Source organism: Pollicipes pollicipes, unplaced genomic scaffold (assembly GCF_011947565.3).
Source record: "Pollicipes pollicipes isolate AB1234 unplaced genomic scaffold, Ppol_2.1 Scaffold_5724;HRSCAF=6776_pilon_pilon_pilon, whole genome shotgun sequence".
Taxonomy (NCBI): Eukaryota; Metazoa; Arthropoda; class Thecostraca; order Pollicipedomorpha; family Pollicipedidae; genus Pollicipes; species Pollicipes pollicipes.
In genome coordinates, this window is record NW_023596746.1 from 50,230,648 (window position 1) to 50,249,385 (window position 18,738).

The 18,738-nt window shown below is 53.3% G+C and overlaps 1 pseudogene; it reads right to left on the reverse strand.

Annotated features, from left to right (window-relative positions):
- LOC119103149 (potassium/sodium hyperpolarization-activated cyclic nucleotide-gated channel 2-like) overlaps nucleotides 1–17,102 on the reverse strand; it is a 45,494-nt pseudogene extending 28,392 nt beyond the window's left edge.
- Between the last annotated feature and the right edge of the window lie 1,636 nt (nucleotides 17,103–18,738).

An 18,738-nucleotide genomic window follows, 5' to 3' on the forward strand; every position in this document is an offset into this window, starting at 1 on the left:
TCTGAAACGTTTAGAAATATCGGATTAAGTGAACATTACGAAGTCACACTTTCCCTGCTGCATCCTAAAATCCTTAAATTTGATGTGTTTTTGATCAGATATCTACATTGCAATCTATCCATCGGGATCACTGGCACAAATTTCACATTATGGTACAACAGACAGAACTACAAAGCGTCTGGATGTCTCTTTCAAGCGTGAGTTCTGGTTCGAGCACTGGCAGGACAGGCGCACCAGCTGACATGAATTAGCATGGAAGCCAAACTGTCGTAAGCAGATGTGCGGATGTGCTGTTGAGCGCATTTACTTTTGACAACGATCCATCGATTGCGACGCTGCAAATAATAACAAACAACGCAAAGCAGTGTTAAATTTGCGCTTACTAAAAAAAAACAAAGGTCGCGATGGCCCCTGAAGTCGCTCGGCCGCTGCGAGATTGGGCTCGGCCACATTCCGCACCGGTCGCCCGGGGCCATGCCACGGCCCAGGGGTCATGCAGGGCCGCCTGGTGCCCGCTAGGGCGCGGGCCGCAGGCGAGGCTACTGCTGGGACGCGCACTACTGGGGCTGCTAGGGCGCGCACTACGCGGTGGGCGTGGCCAACATGCGAGGACGGCCCCCACCTTTTCGCGGTATTGCCTGCGCGACGAGTCCAGGCTCTGTATGAGACTGGTGGCGTGGCCCAGGAACATGGCGTAGCAGGTGGCGCCGCTGACCATGGACAACATGGTCAGCCACATGTCCGTGAGGGACTGGGGCGGAAACCGGCCGTAACCTATACACAGCATGTGTGACATGGCCTTGAACAGGGCCCAGGAGTACTGCTCCAGCCAATAGGCGCCCTGCAAGCAGGAAAGAGGCCAGTGTCAGGCCGGCCGCTACCTTGTCCCGGTAGTGGCGACGCGACGAGTCCAGTGACTGGATCAGGTTGGTCGTGTGGCCGATGAAGAGCGCGTAGCACGTAGCGCCGCAGATCATCGACAACATGGTGATCCATAGGTCGGCCAGAGACTGGGGCGGGAACCGGCCGTAGCCTATACACAGCATGTGCGACAATGGCCTTGAACAGAGCCCAAGAGTACTGCTCGAACCAGTCCGACTCCTGGGGGAACAGCACGGTCCATGGTCAGCATTGGTGGCCAGTCGAGAGACGCACACTGGGCTATCCTCTGCCGACAAAGGTCAACGCAGGCGACACGGAGCAGGCTGGACAGGCTGGCACACGTCCGGCTGTGGGCAGCTCATGCTGCTGGGACACGGCTGAGGTACGGCATATGGCTCATGCTGCTGAGGCACGGCTAGGCACGGCTAGGCACGGCAGATGGCTTGCCCGCACAATCGCACTTATCTCAGAAACACTAGAATACCTTCGGTATCTTTGGAAACTCTGTGTCAATGACAGCGGATTGTCGTGAAGAAGGGTAATTGACCAAAACAGTTGTGCAATCAATTAAACAAATGTGGTCGTAACAGTCGCAAAAGTTCCTTCACATCCACAAACGCACCTTACTGCAGTAACTTTCAGATGCCATTGTCGATTGCAGCTCATGACTACAATTCAACTCATACATTTCTAACAAAACATGATAAAGGGCGTTTGATGTAGCCCGTTTTCATTTGCCTGTCAATTTTGAAACAGTTTTAAAAACAGCTCTTTCCATTGGTCATTTGACAGCTCTGGTTTTCTTTGTTCCATACGTGACAGCTATGTATGAGGGCAGCTAGATAGACATGGCTGAGTTTGGTAGCTGCCAGCTTAAAAATCACTGCCTTCGCTTAGATCATAATTCGGCTGTTAAGTTACGAAAATATATTACTCATGGAATGCCCGGCCAATTTGATCAGGTTCTTCTGCGGGAGCTCATATTTTTTTCTTTTGGGATTCCCTTTCGAGGAGTTAATCAATTTGACAGGAGACATGTTGCTCATCAGCATAAAAACGTTTTTATCTAACATGATTTTGGTTTGGTGTCATACAAATGCTGCCAACGGCTACTGCTTTTAAAGAACACGTCACTCAATTATTTTTGTAAGAGATGATACTCGGGAGTACATATTTTTTCAATATGATGACGTTATTAAAATAACTGCCATGCAGCACAGACCAGGCGACTTTTGAATGTTTTTTCTTCACATTGATCAAAATGCACTGTTTTTCATATGATCCAAGCAGTTTAAGCGCGTTCCTAGCATCAACAATGCTTATAATAAGGCTCATAATTCATTGTAGGGGGCTTTGTAACGGATTTCCGAGGTGACACTCCCCTTTGTGATGGCACTCAAAAGCGGCCCTCCCCCTTGTGATGGCACTCAAAAGTGGCACTTCCCTTTGGGACGCATCTAGAATGCGCTCCGACAGGTCGGACACGGCGCCTCCGAGGCGATCTTTACACCCTGAGAGCGCAGGTGTCAGTTCTATAGCCAACCGCTGCCTGACCAGCACCAGCGCGGGACCATCATCTCTGCACTGTCCGACCAGCACAAGAGCAGAACCGTCAGCTCTGCACTGCCCGACCAGACCAGAGCGGGGCCATCAGTTCTGCGCTGCCCGACCAGCACCAGCGCGAGGCCATCAGCTCTGCACTGCCCGACTAGCACCAGAGCAGAACCATCACCTCTGCACTGCCCGACCAGCAACAGCGCGGAGCCACCAGCTCTGCACTGCCAGACTAGCACCAGCGCGAGGCCATCAGCTCTGCATTGCCCGACCAGCACCAGCGCGAGGTCATCAGCTCTGCACTGCTCGACCAGCACCGATGCAATGGCTGTCGACCCGTCTCGGTGATACTCAGTGGAGCCGGTCCGGGAGAAAACCCCGCGGAGTACCGGACCCGCTCCGACGCCGTACTGCGGAGTACCAGACCCGCTCCGATGCGGCACCGCAGCTTATCAGGGTCGCTCCGTCACGGTGCCGCGAGTACCACAGCCGCTCCGCTCCGCCACGGCATCGCGGCGTACTGGGCACGCCATCGACAGCGGTACCGCGGCGTACCGAACACTCTCTCGACAACGGTACCGCGGCGTACCGGGCATGCTCTCGGTCGCTGTACGGCGGCGCCTCTGCCTTCCAGCGCTCGATGCCGACCCAAGCCATGTCGGTGACATCTTGCTGGGGACGAAATGATATATTAATCTGGTTGGCGTCCGGCCAGGGGGGCCACAGCGGCCGGACAGTCAGCAGAAGGCGGCTCGCCGCGCTCCTCTCTCCACCGCGCTCCGCTCTGCCCTCTTCCCCTCCTCTCGCTTCCTCTCTCTGCTCCCCTCCCCCAAGCTCCGGCTATGCGCGTATCATCCGCCTAGGCCGGGCGGTTCTCACGCACCAGACAGAATAGAGGGGTCGGTGAAAGATTGAGTATTGGAGAACTCGATTATTTTCTGAGTTCGATGCGCGGGGGTATGCCGCATCTACTGCTTCATATCCTTTTTTTGCCAGCCATGGTCTCGTCGCGCTGCATCATTTCTCCACCTATTTTGGCTCTGGCTTGAGCCTTTGCTTTGCAGCACCACATAGCGGTGTCCGTAATTACGACGCTGATTTAAGCCGCATCGTTATGACTGAAAAGAGCAAAATATGCAACATTTCTGTACGGTGCCTTTTGTAGGACTCGAAGAGATTAATGTGTTCTGAAATCACGATCCTCGCCCGTTCAAGGAGAGATCAAATTAGCAAAGTTTTCCGGTGCAGCCGATCTCGTTAGCACCGGGAACGAGAGAGCCGATGGTACGCTAATTCCCAACTGTCATGCCATGGGCCATGGTGCAGCCGATCTCGTTAGCACCGGGAGCGAGAGAGCCGATGGTACGCTAATTTCCCAACTGTGATGCCATGGGCCAGTTCACATGTTTCGAATGTGGCATTGATCCGCCAATGTCATGAGTGTTTGAATGAATCTGAAGCAACGCATGTTCTGGCAGTGGATCAATTTATGACCAGAGTCGGCATCGCCTCGAACAGTCAGGCCTGAAATCAAATTTGGCGGGCGATCATTCAAACACGCGACATATTAGTTAAATTAAACCATGAACGTGAATATTTTCTGCACGTGGAATCTCATTGTGGAATTGTCTACCCAACAGGACTAACACATAGTGCAATCTGAGGTGGAAATAATTAAGGATTGGCAACGCTAGGCACTACGCCAGGAGGCCGGTAATCCTGCCAACGCAGCACGCACACTTAATTACACCCCGCGATCATGTGCAGCTTCCATTAATTCAACTCAGGCAGGCATATCTTTACAGCGGACCTGCGAAAAGTTACTGCGCACCCCTTGACATAAATCATTTTTCCAATATTGTGGGAAAGTCGAGGGACAATAGCAAAACAACGCTGATATACCAGCGCTCTCAGTGACAGCGGGACAGACACGGGCCACAACCGCAGGAGCGGCGCGGGCGCAATTGTCCGTGAAACGGCCACAACATTCATCTTCCGCGGCTCGTAAAAAATCTCCGCACGATTGAAATCAGTTCTGCGCGCCGCGGCCTGTATATGAATCGATGACTGCCCCGGTGATCGGGGCCGGCGGGTGCTGGCGGCGGCTGAGGGCCCGCTGGGAGCGATCGATCGTCCAGCGACGGCGGCCGCCGCCGAGGCCCAGACCACCCTGGAGCGACGCCCAGCGACAGGGCCCGGCGACGTGTCACCACGGCACCGGCCGCGCAAAGCTGGGGTGAGGGTGGTATCGGCAGCACGGCGCTGGAGTGCGGTGGTGCCGGCCGCGCGGCGCTGGGGTGCGGTGGTACCGACAGCACGGTGCTGGGGTGCGGTGGTACCGACTGCGCAGCGCTGGGGTGCAACTGCACCGAAGTCTGCATTCGACATGTTCCAAAAGTGATTCGAATATTAAGATACCTTAATCTGTAATGACATCTGTAGAATGTATCTATACAAAACATACCAGCGCAGTGCCCAAATAGCAGCAGGACTCAGATCGATTGCCAGTGTTAGTCCAATCAAAAGCCAACTTTGAACGACCCTATTTCTGTGGCAGGTAGGATCGCATGGAAGTTTGGTTGATCTGGATGTTGTGTTCAATGGTCGGTCAGCCAAAAGCGTAAAGTCTCACCTGCTGACCTTTGCCAATGACCTTCCTCCTTGGCTTGGACTACTCCCATCCATATCCAAGCTGACCGTTCATGGCATTGTGTCACAGTTATTATGAATTTACTTGGATATGCATTGGTCAGGCTACACGCTATCCAAGTATCGGGATCATCCCATCGATGCGAAGCATGATCTTGATACCAGTACGACGACCTTAAACACAATGGAAACCCACACATTGCTTACGGTGCCTTCCGTTAGAAGGATGAGCAGACCACAGAAGAACACGGGTACAAAAAGCGCCCCACTATCTCTAGGCATGGAGCGGGCGGCAGAGGGAGAGAGAGAGGAGAGAAGAGCGAGAGAGGAAGAAGAGAGAGAGAAAGAGGAGAAAGAAAGAGAGAGAAAAGAAGGAAGAAAGAGAAAGAGAGGAAAGAGAGCGAGAGAGAGAGAGAGAGAGAGAGAGAGAGAGAGAGAGAGCGAGAAGAAAGAGAAAGAGAGAAGAGAAGAGAGGAGGAGAGAGGGAGAGAGAGAGAGAGAGAGAGAGAGAGAGAGAGAGAGAGAGAGAGAGAGAGAGAGAGAGAGAGAGAGAGAGAGAGAGAGAGAGAGAGAAGAGAGAGAGAGAGAGAGAGAGAGAGAGAGGAGAGAGAGAGAGACGGAGACGGAGGACGATGAGAAGGAGAAGGAACTTGTACTCTCTCCTTCCCTACGAATTATATGAAGTTGGAGAAGGCCGAAAATTTGTGTCCCTTTTTTCTGCTCAGTGCATCGCAATTGTGTCGTGTGCACATTGCATCTGGCTCAAGGTCTTCACTGTCCTGATCACGAAAGCTGGCAATATGAAATGAGCAGTGATGTAGTGACATTAAACCGAATGCTTAGCTCTTTTTGACACGCATCTGCGCCCGTCAAACATTTTGTCGTGCACGTTTTAACAAAGTGTTGCTTCATAACCTTTCGGCAATTTGAAAAACTGCTTTTAACAGCAAAAAGCTACAAGATGCAACTTTAAAGCGTTTGTTTCCACAGTGACTCTAAGCTACACATTTAGCGAGAAGAAACGTGCAGTTTGATGTCAGGAAGTTCATATAATGAAAACGTGTGAACTGAACTAAAGTATTTACAATGCTTGAACGTATGCTTGATCCACGACAAATGCCGTGCAAATATGTACATTTTTCACAGAAAGTACTACGTGCCATATTGCGATGCCTGATGTTTGTTTTCTCCTATGATAAACTTAGAGACAGATGACGGGCAGCCTTGCGGAATGGACCAGAAAAAGGACAGTTGGGATCTGTGTTTGTCTTTATACCCGAATGGAACATTGCATCACGCTGGCGACACTCAGACGAAAACCATTACTATCCTATACCGCACAGCACTGCTGACATTGCCAATGTCTGAGGCTTACGACATTGGCGGAGCTGATGTCTTACCTTGGCCCAATGGGGCGGATTGGCCAATGTCACCAACGACAAAAAAAAATGCTTTGCAGCCGTGCCAAAATCAGAATTAAATATAAACCTATCAGCTGATTCAAAAAAAAGAAAGCCCATGGAAAACCATAATAAGACCTTTACCTTCATATCTTATGATGAGTGAGTAATATTTTCCAGATGATGCGTGACATAAACCACCTGTCTTGCAATTTTCCAGGAAACCAAAAATTTGCAGGAGCCTGGCGGTTTTTTTATCCAAGAAAGACTGCCCATCTTCATCAGCGGCATAAGAGCGAGCTTAGGCCGAGACCGGCCGAGTCTGAGCATTTAATCAGGTGCCGGTACGGTTTAACGACCGTGGTGCTAATGGTATTACGGCATGCCGAGCTGGGGGAGCGAGGTCGGCCTGGCTTCACTTGCGTCGCGGGGGACCGCTCCAGCTAAGGATGAACGAGCCGAAGAAGAGCCAACGTTAGCCTACTTTCCTTTAATGGGCCCTTGGTGGTCATCTTACGGGTCGTTTGCCCCTCATTTCTTTATGAAATTTGTCTGAGTCGCCCCCCAAAAGACGACTCAGTTCTGACGGGGAGGCTACCTACCCTTGGGGACGCTTCCACGTCCCTCCCCTCCGGCGCGAGACGTGTATAGGTCGTCACCACCCAACCTCATCGGCAATCCGCAGCGATAGAGCGTCCTTGACCAGTCTCTCGGCTGTCCCATCTCCGCGGCCGCTGCCGTGCCAAACCTCAGGGCCGCTGCCTCGGAGCGCTCAGGCTGTGCTGGCTAGCAGGTTGAGGACGGCCCGTCGGAGCAGGGCCGGCCGGCTGTCCGAGGACGGGCGGCCGGAACGGCGCCGGCCGGCGGTCAGAGCGGCGCCAGCCGGCGGTCTGAGGACGGGCGGTCGGAGCAGAGCCAGCGGGCGGTCTTAGGACGGGCGGTCGGAGCGGCACCGGCCGGCGGTCTGAGGACAGACGGTCGGAGCGGCACCGGCCGGCGGTCTGAGGACAGACAGTCGGAGCGGCGCCAGCAGGCGGTCTGAGGACGGGCGGTCGGAGCAGCGCCGGCCGGTGGTCTGAGGACGGGCGGTCTGAGGACGCGCGGTCGGAGCGGCGCCGGCCGGTGGTTTGAGGACTGGCGGTCGGAGCGGCGCCAGCTGACGGTCTGAGGACGGGCGGTCGGAGCGGCGCCGGCCGGCGGTCTAAGGACGGGCGGTCGGAGCGGCGCCGGCCGGTCGATCTCAGACGGCTCGCCGGGGCGGCCCGTGCTCCGGTGGGCCCGGCCAGGCCTGGTATCGAGCCGGCGTCGGCCGCCGCGCGGCCCATGGAATGACGAATGCGCCCGATCTGGCAGCGGCCCCCCCTGGCAGCGGCCCAAGCGGCCCAAACAAAGATGCCTCGGCCGGCGGCGGCGCGGCCGGCGTCTGGCTCGCCCTCAACAAGGTCTTCGTCGGCCGGCGACACACGCACGGCCGCCGCCCCCCCCCCCCCCCCCCCCCCCCCGGCCCGGCCGGCCGGCCGGCCGCGCCGCCAATGGATCGCACGATTAGATTAGCCGGTGCCGGGAGCGGCGACAGGGCGCAGCGCGACGGAGGAACGGCCGGCAATTCACGCGCCGGCGGCGGGGCCAGCCCCCGGCGCGGCGCCTGCGGGTGGGCCGACTCGGACGGTGTGGAGCCGGATGTGGAGGAGAGGCAAATGTCACGGGTGGACCGGCTCGGGCGGTGTGGAGCCGGATGTGGAGGAGAGGCAAGCGTCACCGCCCATCCGCCCGCGGGGCCGGATGGGCGGTAACACATTGGGAACACCGAGAGGCGCTGCTCCCTCAGATGGAAATCGACGTGTTTCCAAACACAAAAGCAAGCGGCGTTTCATATTACGTGTTAAAAGTCAGCCTCGAACGAATTCCAATCGTCGATCAAAGTGCATAGTTCTTTGGCGTCACAGCTTCTGACGCTGATTATTATCTCTAAAATATTGTTTTCCGCACCAGAAAGTTTGATTTAACACAAAAAAGAAGAACATCTTTATTTTTGGAACTGCTGCCGATATTTTTGATGGGAATATCAACCAACACCAAGCTTTCTTACAGCAGGCTTGTAAACTTTAAGTACCTGATGCATTTCGGCTTAACTCATCAGGTATAAACGGCAGGGTGTAGAGGACAACGACCTAAGCAAATGCGTCACCCATGCTGAACACTTCTAATGCAGTTTAGGATATTCATCATAATAATCAACTATCTAACATTATATTCGTCAGGGAGTGAAACGACAATGTTTGGTTCTCTGCGACAAAAGCATATTCTGAAGAAATTACGGGAGTGACGTAAGACGGGACATCAATTTTAAACATCCAAGCATTATTATCACCTTGCGGCTACTGATACCACGCGCGAAGCCATTCGACCAGGAAAGTGCGTTGCTTCCTTGCACAAAGCACTCGTTCCCGTCCATCTCCCAAACACAAACACTGTGCACGTAAACACCGCATTAATGTCATGGTCATTCATCAGTGACACTGCAGCATAACGCCCAAACCGCCATGCTGTCAACAGGCATTACACTACATATGCTGTACCCGTCATCTGCGACACTAAGAAAGTCCGAGATTGCCAGCAGTTGTCGTATAACACATGTCTGGGATTGCTAGCACCTACAGTATGACACAGACGCCAGATATCTGGCATCAGCAACACGGTACAAACCGTGGGCGGCCGATGCGTTACCTGGAGCTCATTGATGGCCACCCAAGAGTTGGGTGGGAAACCCTGCATCATGGGTACGAGAAACTGAAGGCAGCCAGACCAGTGTCCGATGAGCAGCATCATGGAGATCAGGTTGAAGATGCGCATAAACACTGACGCCATGTTCAGGAACTGGAACGGCACAGCACGAGCGGGGCTTAGTGCGGCTGGCGGGCCGTACAGTAAGTAGCACGACATGGGGCAGGCGGCGTGCTGGAGAACAGCGTCGTATGAAGTGCTGAAACACCACCGCTATAATTAGTAAAAGACGGTTAGCGACAGGTCTGAATGGTGTTTTTCAAACCATTCGCATTAGCTTTATTCTCGATCAGGGAAGCATTTACTGTGATATAATCTGACAGTGCGCAGACACCCTATGCTCTTATACTATATACAAGCGCACGTAAGGGTCGAGGCATCATGCCTTTTGGTGCGCGCAAATCGCACATTTTATTAGTCCAAGATGAATCAGTACATGATTTTCCGATCAAATGGATTTGCACTGTCATCCGATCTCATTTTGAGCGTTCCATGGTATAAGTCAGGGCTTGTCACTGGACGTACAACGACATTCACATTGCTTAGCTCATGCTTCCCCGAACCTATCACATGAAGAGCGACAAACGTCATATTCAATGAAAGATTCACTCAGCGCGCTGAACGTTCTTGGGTACGTTAACGATCCATTGCAATAATCTCCGATGCACGCACGCCAACAATTTGACATGACATAGTGCTGAACGCATCGTGGAAGCATGTAGCTCCAACTGTCTGACGAATTTTAAAAAATCTTTACATTTTATTTGAAGAAGTAGACAAGACACGCAATGTCAGATTTACGGAAGTACCACTTTGCAAAATTTTACAAGTATCATTGGTAATCTTCGTGTTTATAATCTAGTAGCAAAGGTATGAAGAACCTTGTGAATGGTGTTCAGTTTTTGATCCGAAAGTATGAATTCCTGTTCAGCATTATCCAGCATCGTACTGACTTAAGTTTTCTATTTCATTCAGTATCTTTAGATGCGACGTCGATACACTTGACCTTTCATGACATGAAGCAAGTTGTACTGCACCTGAGGTGGTACCTAAATGCAAAAATGTAGCCAACGATGCAAGGATAGTCTTTCGGTCTTCAGAAAAAAAACCGTATGCCCTAAATTCGGAGCGCCAGATACGGAATAAAAAGGTACGAAACGGATGCAAGTTATAAACTACGCTTAACACTCATGTGCAACGCATTTCTAACACCCAGGAGTTTTTAGGCATACAACTACCATTGATCAAGGGCATACTGTGTACTTTGTGCCGCACAGGAAACATAAAAGCGGCACTAGTTTTGCGTCGCGTCACATTAGGCACCATTAGCTCAAATTCACCTGGGATCTGCAGTCCTGTAGCCCTGCATTTTGCCCCAGTCTTGGCCGTTATCGTTTTTCCAGGTCATAATTTGCGACCAAGCTAGTTGGCAGCTCACGTTTTATACATGTATTTCATTCGCCGAATCCATTACAATATGATGAGAGGAAAACTTGATTGCACCATGAATCCCCAGATAGCATTGCAAGAGCGCAAATCATGAGCAAATGCCAAAATAATCACGTAAACAGAACACATAGGAACGAAAAAAGGAAACAAACTAACTGCTCAAATGAGGAAAACCCAACACCTTTGTCAACAGACTCCAGCTGCGGAGGAAAGCGGCGTTGAGCGGTGACGGTGGGTGTCCCAACCCCATCGGATGGCAAGTTCCCTGCTGCGCTCCGGCCCAGCGCGGCACGCTGGCGGCTGACCGGCCGGAGGTCACTGGGGTCATGCAGTGCGCCGGCAGAGCATGCGTGCCGTGCCGGTGTGGTGATCTATCTACGGACACAACAGTCCGGTGGCCGTCCAAGGTCGAGGCTAAAGGGTGACGTCGACAGCTGGGCGGCCACGCGGAGCCTCGGACGGACGCGGCAACAGCGGCGCCCGACGCCCGCACACCGCGCCGCTCGGCCCCCGCTCGCCAGGCTTTAGTGGTGCAAACCAAACTGACCAAGGCTCGCGCGACACGCACCACATTGACAGCTCCTTATGTGTGGCTGAGCAACGACTCCGTCAGAGCTCAGATCAGAATTTCCACAGCTAATCGGCGCGTGATGCCTGGGTGCGACACAGAAGCTACGCTACCTCCAGACCAGGATACAACGCCAATGAAAATAACCAAAACCCAGGCCGTGCAGGTTAGAACGAGACATGCAATGAAAACGGTATTTTACCTTCACCAAAACACTGGATTTGAACTTGGCTTTACTTTTAGGAGCGTCTGCCTTCGTCTCTCGCCTTTGACGGGCCTGCTTTTGGTGCTTCTGCAATATCTACAGGTCAAAAGATGCCGGCGTAAGAACACTCAGCGGCAGCAGCACTAGGCAGCAGCGCCACGAACCCGGAACAAGGCCACGCCAGCAGGGCGGCGCCAAAGGATTTTGAGTTGGGCGAGCGGGCAGGAATTTCCAGGGGACCCCCTGGACAAAATGGGTTTCACAGCGGACTTCTGTGCAGAGTCGCATTCAGGTGGAAGAGCACCGACGGCATGTGTCCCATTATGTATCTATTACATTATCATATCCAAGTAGACAAAAAGGTCGAAAGTTTAAAAAAAACAAGATGAAGGCTTTCTTATTATCCAGCAAAGGGTCTTGTTATCTCAAAACAGGGCATCCTGATCCAGAACCGCTGAAAAGTGACCATGTAAGGGGTGGAGGAAGTCCTCCTGTTTCAGAAATGGGGCCTCTTGAATATCTAGAATGCCTGCTGACTCAGAATAGGGGTCTTCCAGTTTGTGACGGGGCCTCCCGAGCATCATGATCCAGCAAACGGGCCTAGTGACGTAGAAAAGGGTCTTCTGAACCCAAGTTATTGCTCTCTAGCTCGGTTATAAGGGCCACCTTGATTTGCATTTAGTACTCTTCGTTTAGCCGCAATGCCTTTAGTCTTAAAAAGGTGGCCTCCCATTTTTTGCTTGATTGTGGTGGGAGGCCAAAAACACACTCTTGACCGCGGGGCAGCTGCTCCCCCGCCCCCCCCCCCCCCCCCCAGCCCTTCTCTGCTGCGCCGCCTCCGCACGCAGATAAACATCAGGATTTTCGGACTCCTTCGGATAGTTCAGTTTCGATGGTAAAAAGGCGATTCTAAGACCAATTCTTATCTGGGGCCGACCTGACTTTCTCAGGAAAACATGCATACAAGATCTTTGCGTGTCAAAAACGTGCTCATCTTGTCAGTTTTTGAGTTCTCCGTTAGTGAGGACGCTTAACTTAGTGCTTTGCTGTCTTCCTCTTAGTTTCAGTCATTTATCAGGATGGAGGCTTTAGTCGTTCACAGCCAAGATAGGCGAATTGATTTGCCATCAATTTTGGCGCATGCTAAGCGCACAGACGTGATCACTGCCAAAACAGGAATATCTGGGACAGGTGGTCCGATGCCTTACGTGTCTCAGCGAGACACCCTTGTAAACGCTCCGATATAGGAACAGTATGACTGGTGCCCATCAACGCGAAGCGGAGGCGAATTTGACGGATGACGTCACTGGCATTAAAAGCATGTCATCCAGTATCCTTGGCAGTGTGCTTGTTCACTGATTAGTTGATTTACGAGCAGCTGGACGGGCGGCAATATCATCACCGTATTGATCCCAAAAGTATGCCTTGGTCTTATGCACATAAACAAACCGCCGCCCTATAGTTAAGCAGTGCGGTATATCTTGGAGCTGAAAATTTAACATGCTTCATGCATGGGACATAACTGCTCATTATCTATGCAGTATACGTAAAAGAACCAATTGGTGCTTTCCACACAATCCTGGATTTTATACAATGGTGATTTGAATCCATCCAAAGTGCACTAGTGAACATTTCGAAGATGTTGGTGGCGACACTCTCTCTGTCCTTTCAATGGCACACACGCGGGGGATGGCACAAAAATCCGTGAACACCTGCATCAATCTCCCTACAAAATAAGACCGTACCCGAAGTTCTTGATTTCCCACGGGCAAATAGGACCCAACGTAAGTGAGAAACATCGGAATGCAACCAAATATAACCATTCGCTAAATGTTTAAAAGAAACCAAGGCACATAACATATTCTGAACATAAACGGCGAGCAAAGGAAAGCCAAGCACCAAGCCAGCAGTCGTCCACATGGCGGGTCATCTAATGTTTATCTATAGCCTGGCTTATTTGACGAAAGCACATAGCAAACACAACGCTTTGACAGCGTCAGTGCGAGGGAACGGGGGGGGGGGGGCAGGGTGGGGGCGTGAGCGGGCGCGGAAACACTGGACGTCTAGCGGCTCCTGCGGCAGGGCGTCGCGCGGCCGAGCGGCACTGCTCGGCGTCGGCCGACACTCACATAGACCTCCTCCCACTGGCTGACGTAGCGGACGAGGCGCGACAGACGCAGCAGGCGCACCAGGCTGAGCAGCTTGGCAGTCGCAGGATGCGCAACGCCCGGCCCGCGTGCAGGATCTGGAAGCTTTCCGTGAAGTCCTGAAAACGACGTGAACTGGCGCCAGGTTAGGCGCTCCGCTGGCGGCGGCTGGGCGGCCGCGGGCGGCGCAGCGCGGCGAGAGCGGGCGCAGCGGGGCGCGGCCAGCGGTCAGTGGGCCCCGTCCGTCACCGGCCGACACCGCGGCAGCCATTCAAGCCGTCGAGGTGTCTCGTAACATTATTGAGATGCAGATCGAGTGCCCGGCTGGACTTGCAAATAGCCCAGTGTGGAGGGGGGGGGGGGGGGGGTCAGTTGTGAGCGTGGAAGATAGTGCAGGCAGGGGCACCGTTCAAGGCCGGAGGTGGAGGAAGGACAGGGCGCGCGTCACGTCCCCAGGATTCGGGGTCTGTCTGCGTCTGCCATGTCAGGATGGCCTGTTACAGGGGCGTGTATGTGTTGTTGGAGCATATACACGACGCACTGTGTGCTTGTGCCACTGTTGCATTTTGCAATCCCTTAAATGTCATATTTGCTTTGGGGTGTACGAGATTATCGCGATTTCGGCGTGCAGAGTCATATCCCCGAGCATACAGAACTGAGTGCTGTGCAGGAAATGGCATGACAGTTGAGGCCAGCACGATGAAAAGAGATAGAACACTGCAGCCATGTGGTGCTTCGTGTACCAGAAAGAGAAGAGGAAAAGCGGAAGTCAGGAACCAAATGCGTGATTCGCCGTTTGTTTCTACACAAACTCGTTGCATTCAGACAAAACCAAAACCCCGCAGCAATCCCAAAACCGCCTACTTGTCTAACTCAAAACCAGATGATTTCGCGTAAACCAGCTCCTGTATCTCACAAGTGCCGAACGCAAACCCGGAACAAAAGCAGGCGGAGACAATCTGGGATTGGCCCATCCATGCGAAACACAAATACTCTACCGATGATGACAATCACCATTAACACCTATCGGAGGTCTAGCGTGGCACGAAAAGCGCTGTGCTGCCATATTCCCCAAAGACAGTTCTTATTTGACACGACGTGATGCATGCAGGCGCGCTAACCACGCATGCCAGAGAGCTCGAGCCTCGTCACTGTCCCGTCTCAGGCGGCTCCTACTTCATGCGGGGCTGGTAGGGGAGGGGCAGATAAGAGGGCGGGGTGCGATGCGGGAAGCGCTACAGGCGACTGGAGCTGAGATGACCGACCTGACCGGATTCATTGTCCGCGCGGTTCTTGTAGATCTAGGAAACAATAGAACAGACGCGTTGATGGCCTGGTCTGGAGGGGCGCAGCTGGCTATCAGCCACCGGCGCGGCCAGGGCCCCGACCACAGCCAGCCGCCAGCGACGGCTACAACACACGGCTGGCATGGCCGGATGGCAGCGACATACCGCCGTTAGACGGCGGGATGGCAGGGAAACTGGACAGGCAGACGGCAGGACGGCAGGACACCCCACGGGCAGACAGCAGGGTGGCAGGGAAACTGGACAGGCAGACGGCAGGATGGCAGGGAAACTGGACAGGCAGACGGCAGGACGGCAGGACACCCCACGGGCAGACAGCAGGGTGGCAGGGACACACGACAGACGGCCTCAGGATGGCAGGGGTACACGACAGGCAGACAGCAGGATGGCAGGGACGAACGACAGGCAGACAGCAGGAGGGCAGGGCATACAACAGGCAGGCAGCAGGATGGTAGGGACATACGACAGGCAGACGGCAGGATGGCAGGGACATACGACAGGCAAGCGGCGGGATGGCACGAGCTTTCTTTTACGGGAAAATCCCGGGAATGCTCATTCAGCGTACGCTTATAATTCTAACTGCTGGAATTCCCTGAACAATCTGGAAAGGCAGCGTCAATTTGGGATAGGCGGGCATTTATTCTAACTGGGACTAGTGAAAATAAAGACCCACGGGTGATGGTCGAAGTCTGCTCATCAGATCGATAGTTCAGATTAAGCTTACTAGGACACGGGCCTATTAGTTGACCAAAAACATGAAGCGAAGCTTAGTTTTGATGGTTTAGTGGTCACACAGGTAGATGACGTTGCCATCTCGCCACGCGCCAATATTGGGGCTTCGGGTGGCCTCCGAACGCCTCAGGTTTGTTCACGAAAGGTCTGTGTGGATTGAGGAGTTCCGAGAATGGGGCTGGCTGGCTGTGGTCTGGACTCAGCCCGACATTTGCAGCTACGGATATATTGAGCGACGGAGATGCATGTGAATTATTCAAACTAGACAAAGTGAGAACATGGACAACAGAGCCACAGCTAAGTTTGTGTCGATACGCGGCAATGAACTGAAATGAAGCGAACACAAATCTTCCGTGGTCTAGCTTATCAGCGATTGCGAAGGGTCCAGGGTTCAACAATGTTAACGTTAGGGATCTACGAAAGGGTACAGCAACAAACTACACAGCCGAACACTGATCGTACATACATACATACCAGCAGTGAGTTCAAATATTCCCCTCACTCCCCGCAGAATCGATATTGAAATATGGCAGCGGTGGGTGCTTTTTCTCAAGTCCTTTACGTACCTGTTATGCAGTAAAATAAACCGTCGCCACCGAGGTTAACAGATGAGCAGTTTTAATGTTTTTGTTGTCAGTGTCTCCGTCCCGTAATGTGGCTTCAGGCACGGGTTGTGCCGCTTCACCGAAAACTAAATAGTAAGCTGCATGCTGACGGCGTCTTCCGGGGCCTCTGATAGGCTGTGACGAATTGCGCGCGATGACAAAGCTGTCCGTCCCTCACACGGCATCATTGCCCTTGACTCCACACCTGTTTAAACGGTCCTCGCAGCGTGACATTCAAAGAGCCCATTGAACGACTGAGCCCGCGCCGTCGCGCGCCAAAAGACGCACATCGCAAAACCACGAGCGCACCGTTTAGGCTGTCGTATAGCAAGAAGGAGTCGCGGACAGCGTTCAGCGAGTTGGCATGGGGCGCAGCAGGTCGCCGGGCGAGGCTACGGGTGACACTCAGGCGGTATGCCACGGCCAGAGAGCCGAGGTCTACTGAATGCGTGCCTAATGCCGACTCTCCCAGTGCCTCGTCGTGGCGTTCAAAGCCTCGCTGACGACATTGCGTCTGATGCCGATGCGTTTCTGATCTCGGCCAGACTCCGCATCGCCTTCGCCTTAGCACAATAGGGATCAAACGAGGTGGCGGCACGGCTCCCGAAGTGAGGCAGGCGGCCGGGTAGTGGCTCTTCCACCGCGGGTCAGCGTGACACCACTGGTCGTCACGGGCGCCGATTCCAGAGGTGGGCGGTTCGGCCGACACTGGCCCTCACGGGCGCCCATTCCAGAGGTGGGCGGTTCGGCCGACACTGACCCTCACAAGCGCCGATTCCAGAGGTGGGCGGTTCGGCCGACACTGGCCCTCACGGGCGCCCATTCCAGAGGTGGGTGGTTCGGTCAACGCGGCTCGCAGTGCTGAACAAGGTCGTTGCCTCCACTCATGTGCAGTGCGATCTCTCTTAAGCCCAGGAGCTTCACGCGAGCAGCGGAGTTCGTGGTTACATTTAAAGTGTTGATCTCGTAGGTAATGGCGGAAAGTTTATTTGAAATCTTTGAGAGGTATTTGCCTCAACCCAAATGTTTGCTTCCTCTGCGAACAACAAATTTAAGTCACCAAAACATGATTGGAAGTATACTTAACCAGCAAAACGCTGCTTTTTATCCAAAATGCACCCTTCGGCCCCTTCGACTTCTGAGAAGCTGCATCTCCACTGGATGGTGCGGTAAGCAGTAGGTGCTCCAGTTCAGTCGCACGCGGAGTGAGATGCACCGTCCTGTGATCTGGTGCTGACAGCTGCCTGACTTCATTCGTCATGACAAAATGTTTTGAAGGAATGTCAGACGTTAGAAACGTTAGGGTCTAAAGAGTCGTTCCAGGCGTTGGGCCATTATTATCTCTTACCAGGAACCATCAAAACACCCTACCCAAGTTTCTTTTGTGGTCAAACCGCAACGCACAACTCGCTGGGAGGCTTCCGACCCAGTGAGTTTTCAGTCCTGACAAGAACAGCGCGGGTTTCAGTCCGGTAGGCCCACCGCCGACGCGCGTGGACCGCTGCTGAGGGCGTCGGCCCGTGTGGGCGAGCGCCACTCGATCCGGACCTGACCCCCCCCTAGCCGTAACGGGCGGGGGGGGGGTCGGGGACACCGAGTGGCAAAGAGCGCTCCGGTGCCGCTCTGTTGGCCGGGGACTTACCCTCCCCCACCGGACGACGGGAGTGGACAGGGTCGGGGTGGACGACCGCTGGCCGCCGGGGTTCCGGCTGCAGCCGAGCAGCCCCAGGCACCCACGTGGGGCACGTCGTGGTCGGTACTCAGGGGACTGTTCTTAACCCCTTGAAGCCATGATTTCAATTGTCATTCTCTATGGCTTGGCGAAGGGAATCAAGTCATTCTTTTGTAGCGAAAGGGAAGAATGCTTGCCGCACAAGGCGCCAGAAGACGTGCATCGCAGTGAAATGGGCATATCTTCAGTTTACGACAGGCTGACTTATTTCGGTCGCATACCAGATTCGAATGGTCAAAATTTGAGTCGTGGTCCTTTTCTGTGTAATGCGGGCAGCATGGTTCACCCATGTTTTCGAAGTGGGTGGCATAAATAGGAAGAGACTTGGATTTCAAAATTATATCAATACTTTTGCGTTCTCTGATGCTGTCAATCTTAAAAGCACCTGACAACGTGAGTTTTGATGCCTATGAAACATCAATCTGTAACTAGAACTGACAAAATGTGCAACCAAACCACCCCGGCCGGTATAAAGTTTTTAATTAGGGCTACGTGAAGGTTTCACGAAAAATCTTTATTTTTCAATCACCCACGAATGTATTTTTGTTTTGTTATTTAGCTTGGATTGCAACCCCTTTGGCCAGTAATGTTCCTTTCAGGTTTGTGGGATAGAAAGTGGATATTGGTGGGGCAAAATTACATGCACCTGAAGGGTCCTCCACCTAGCTTAGCCCTACCAGGGACCACCTGTTCGGGATATCAGCTCTTTCCTCAGGCGGGGCACTCT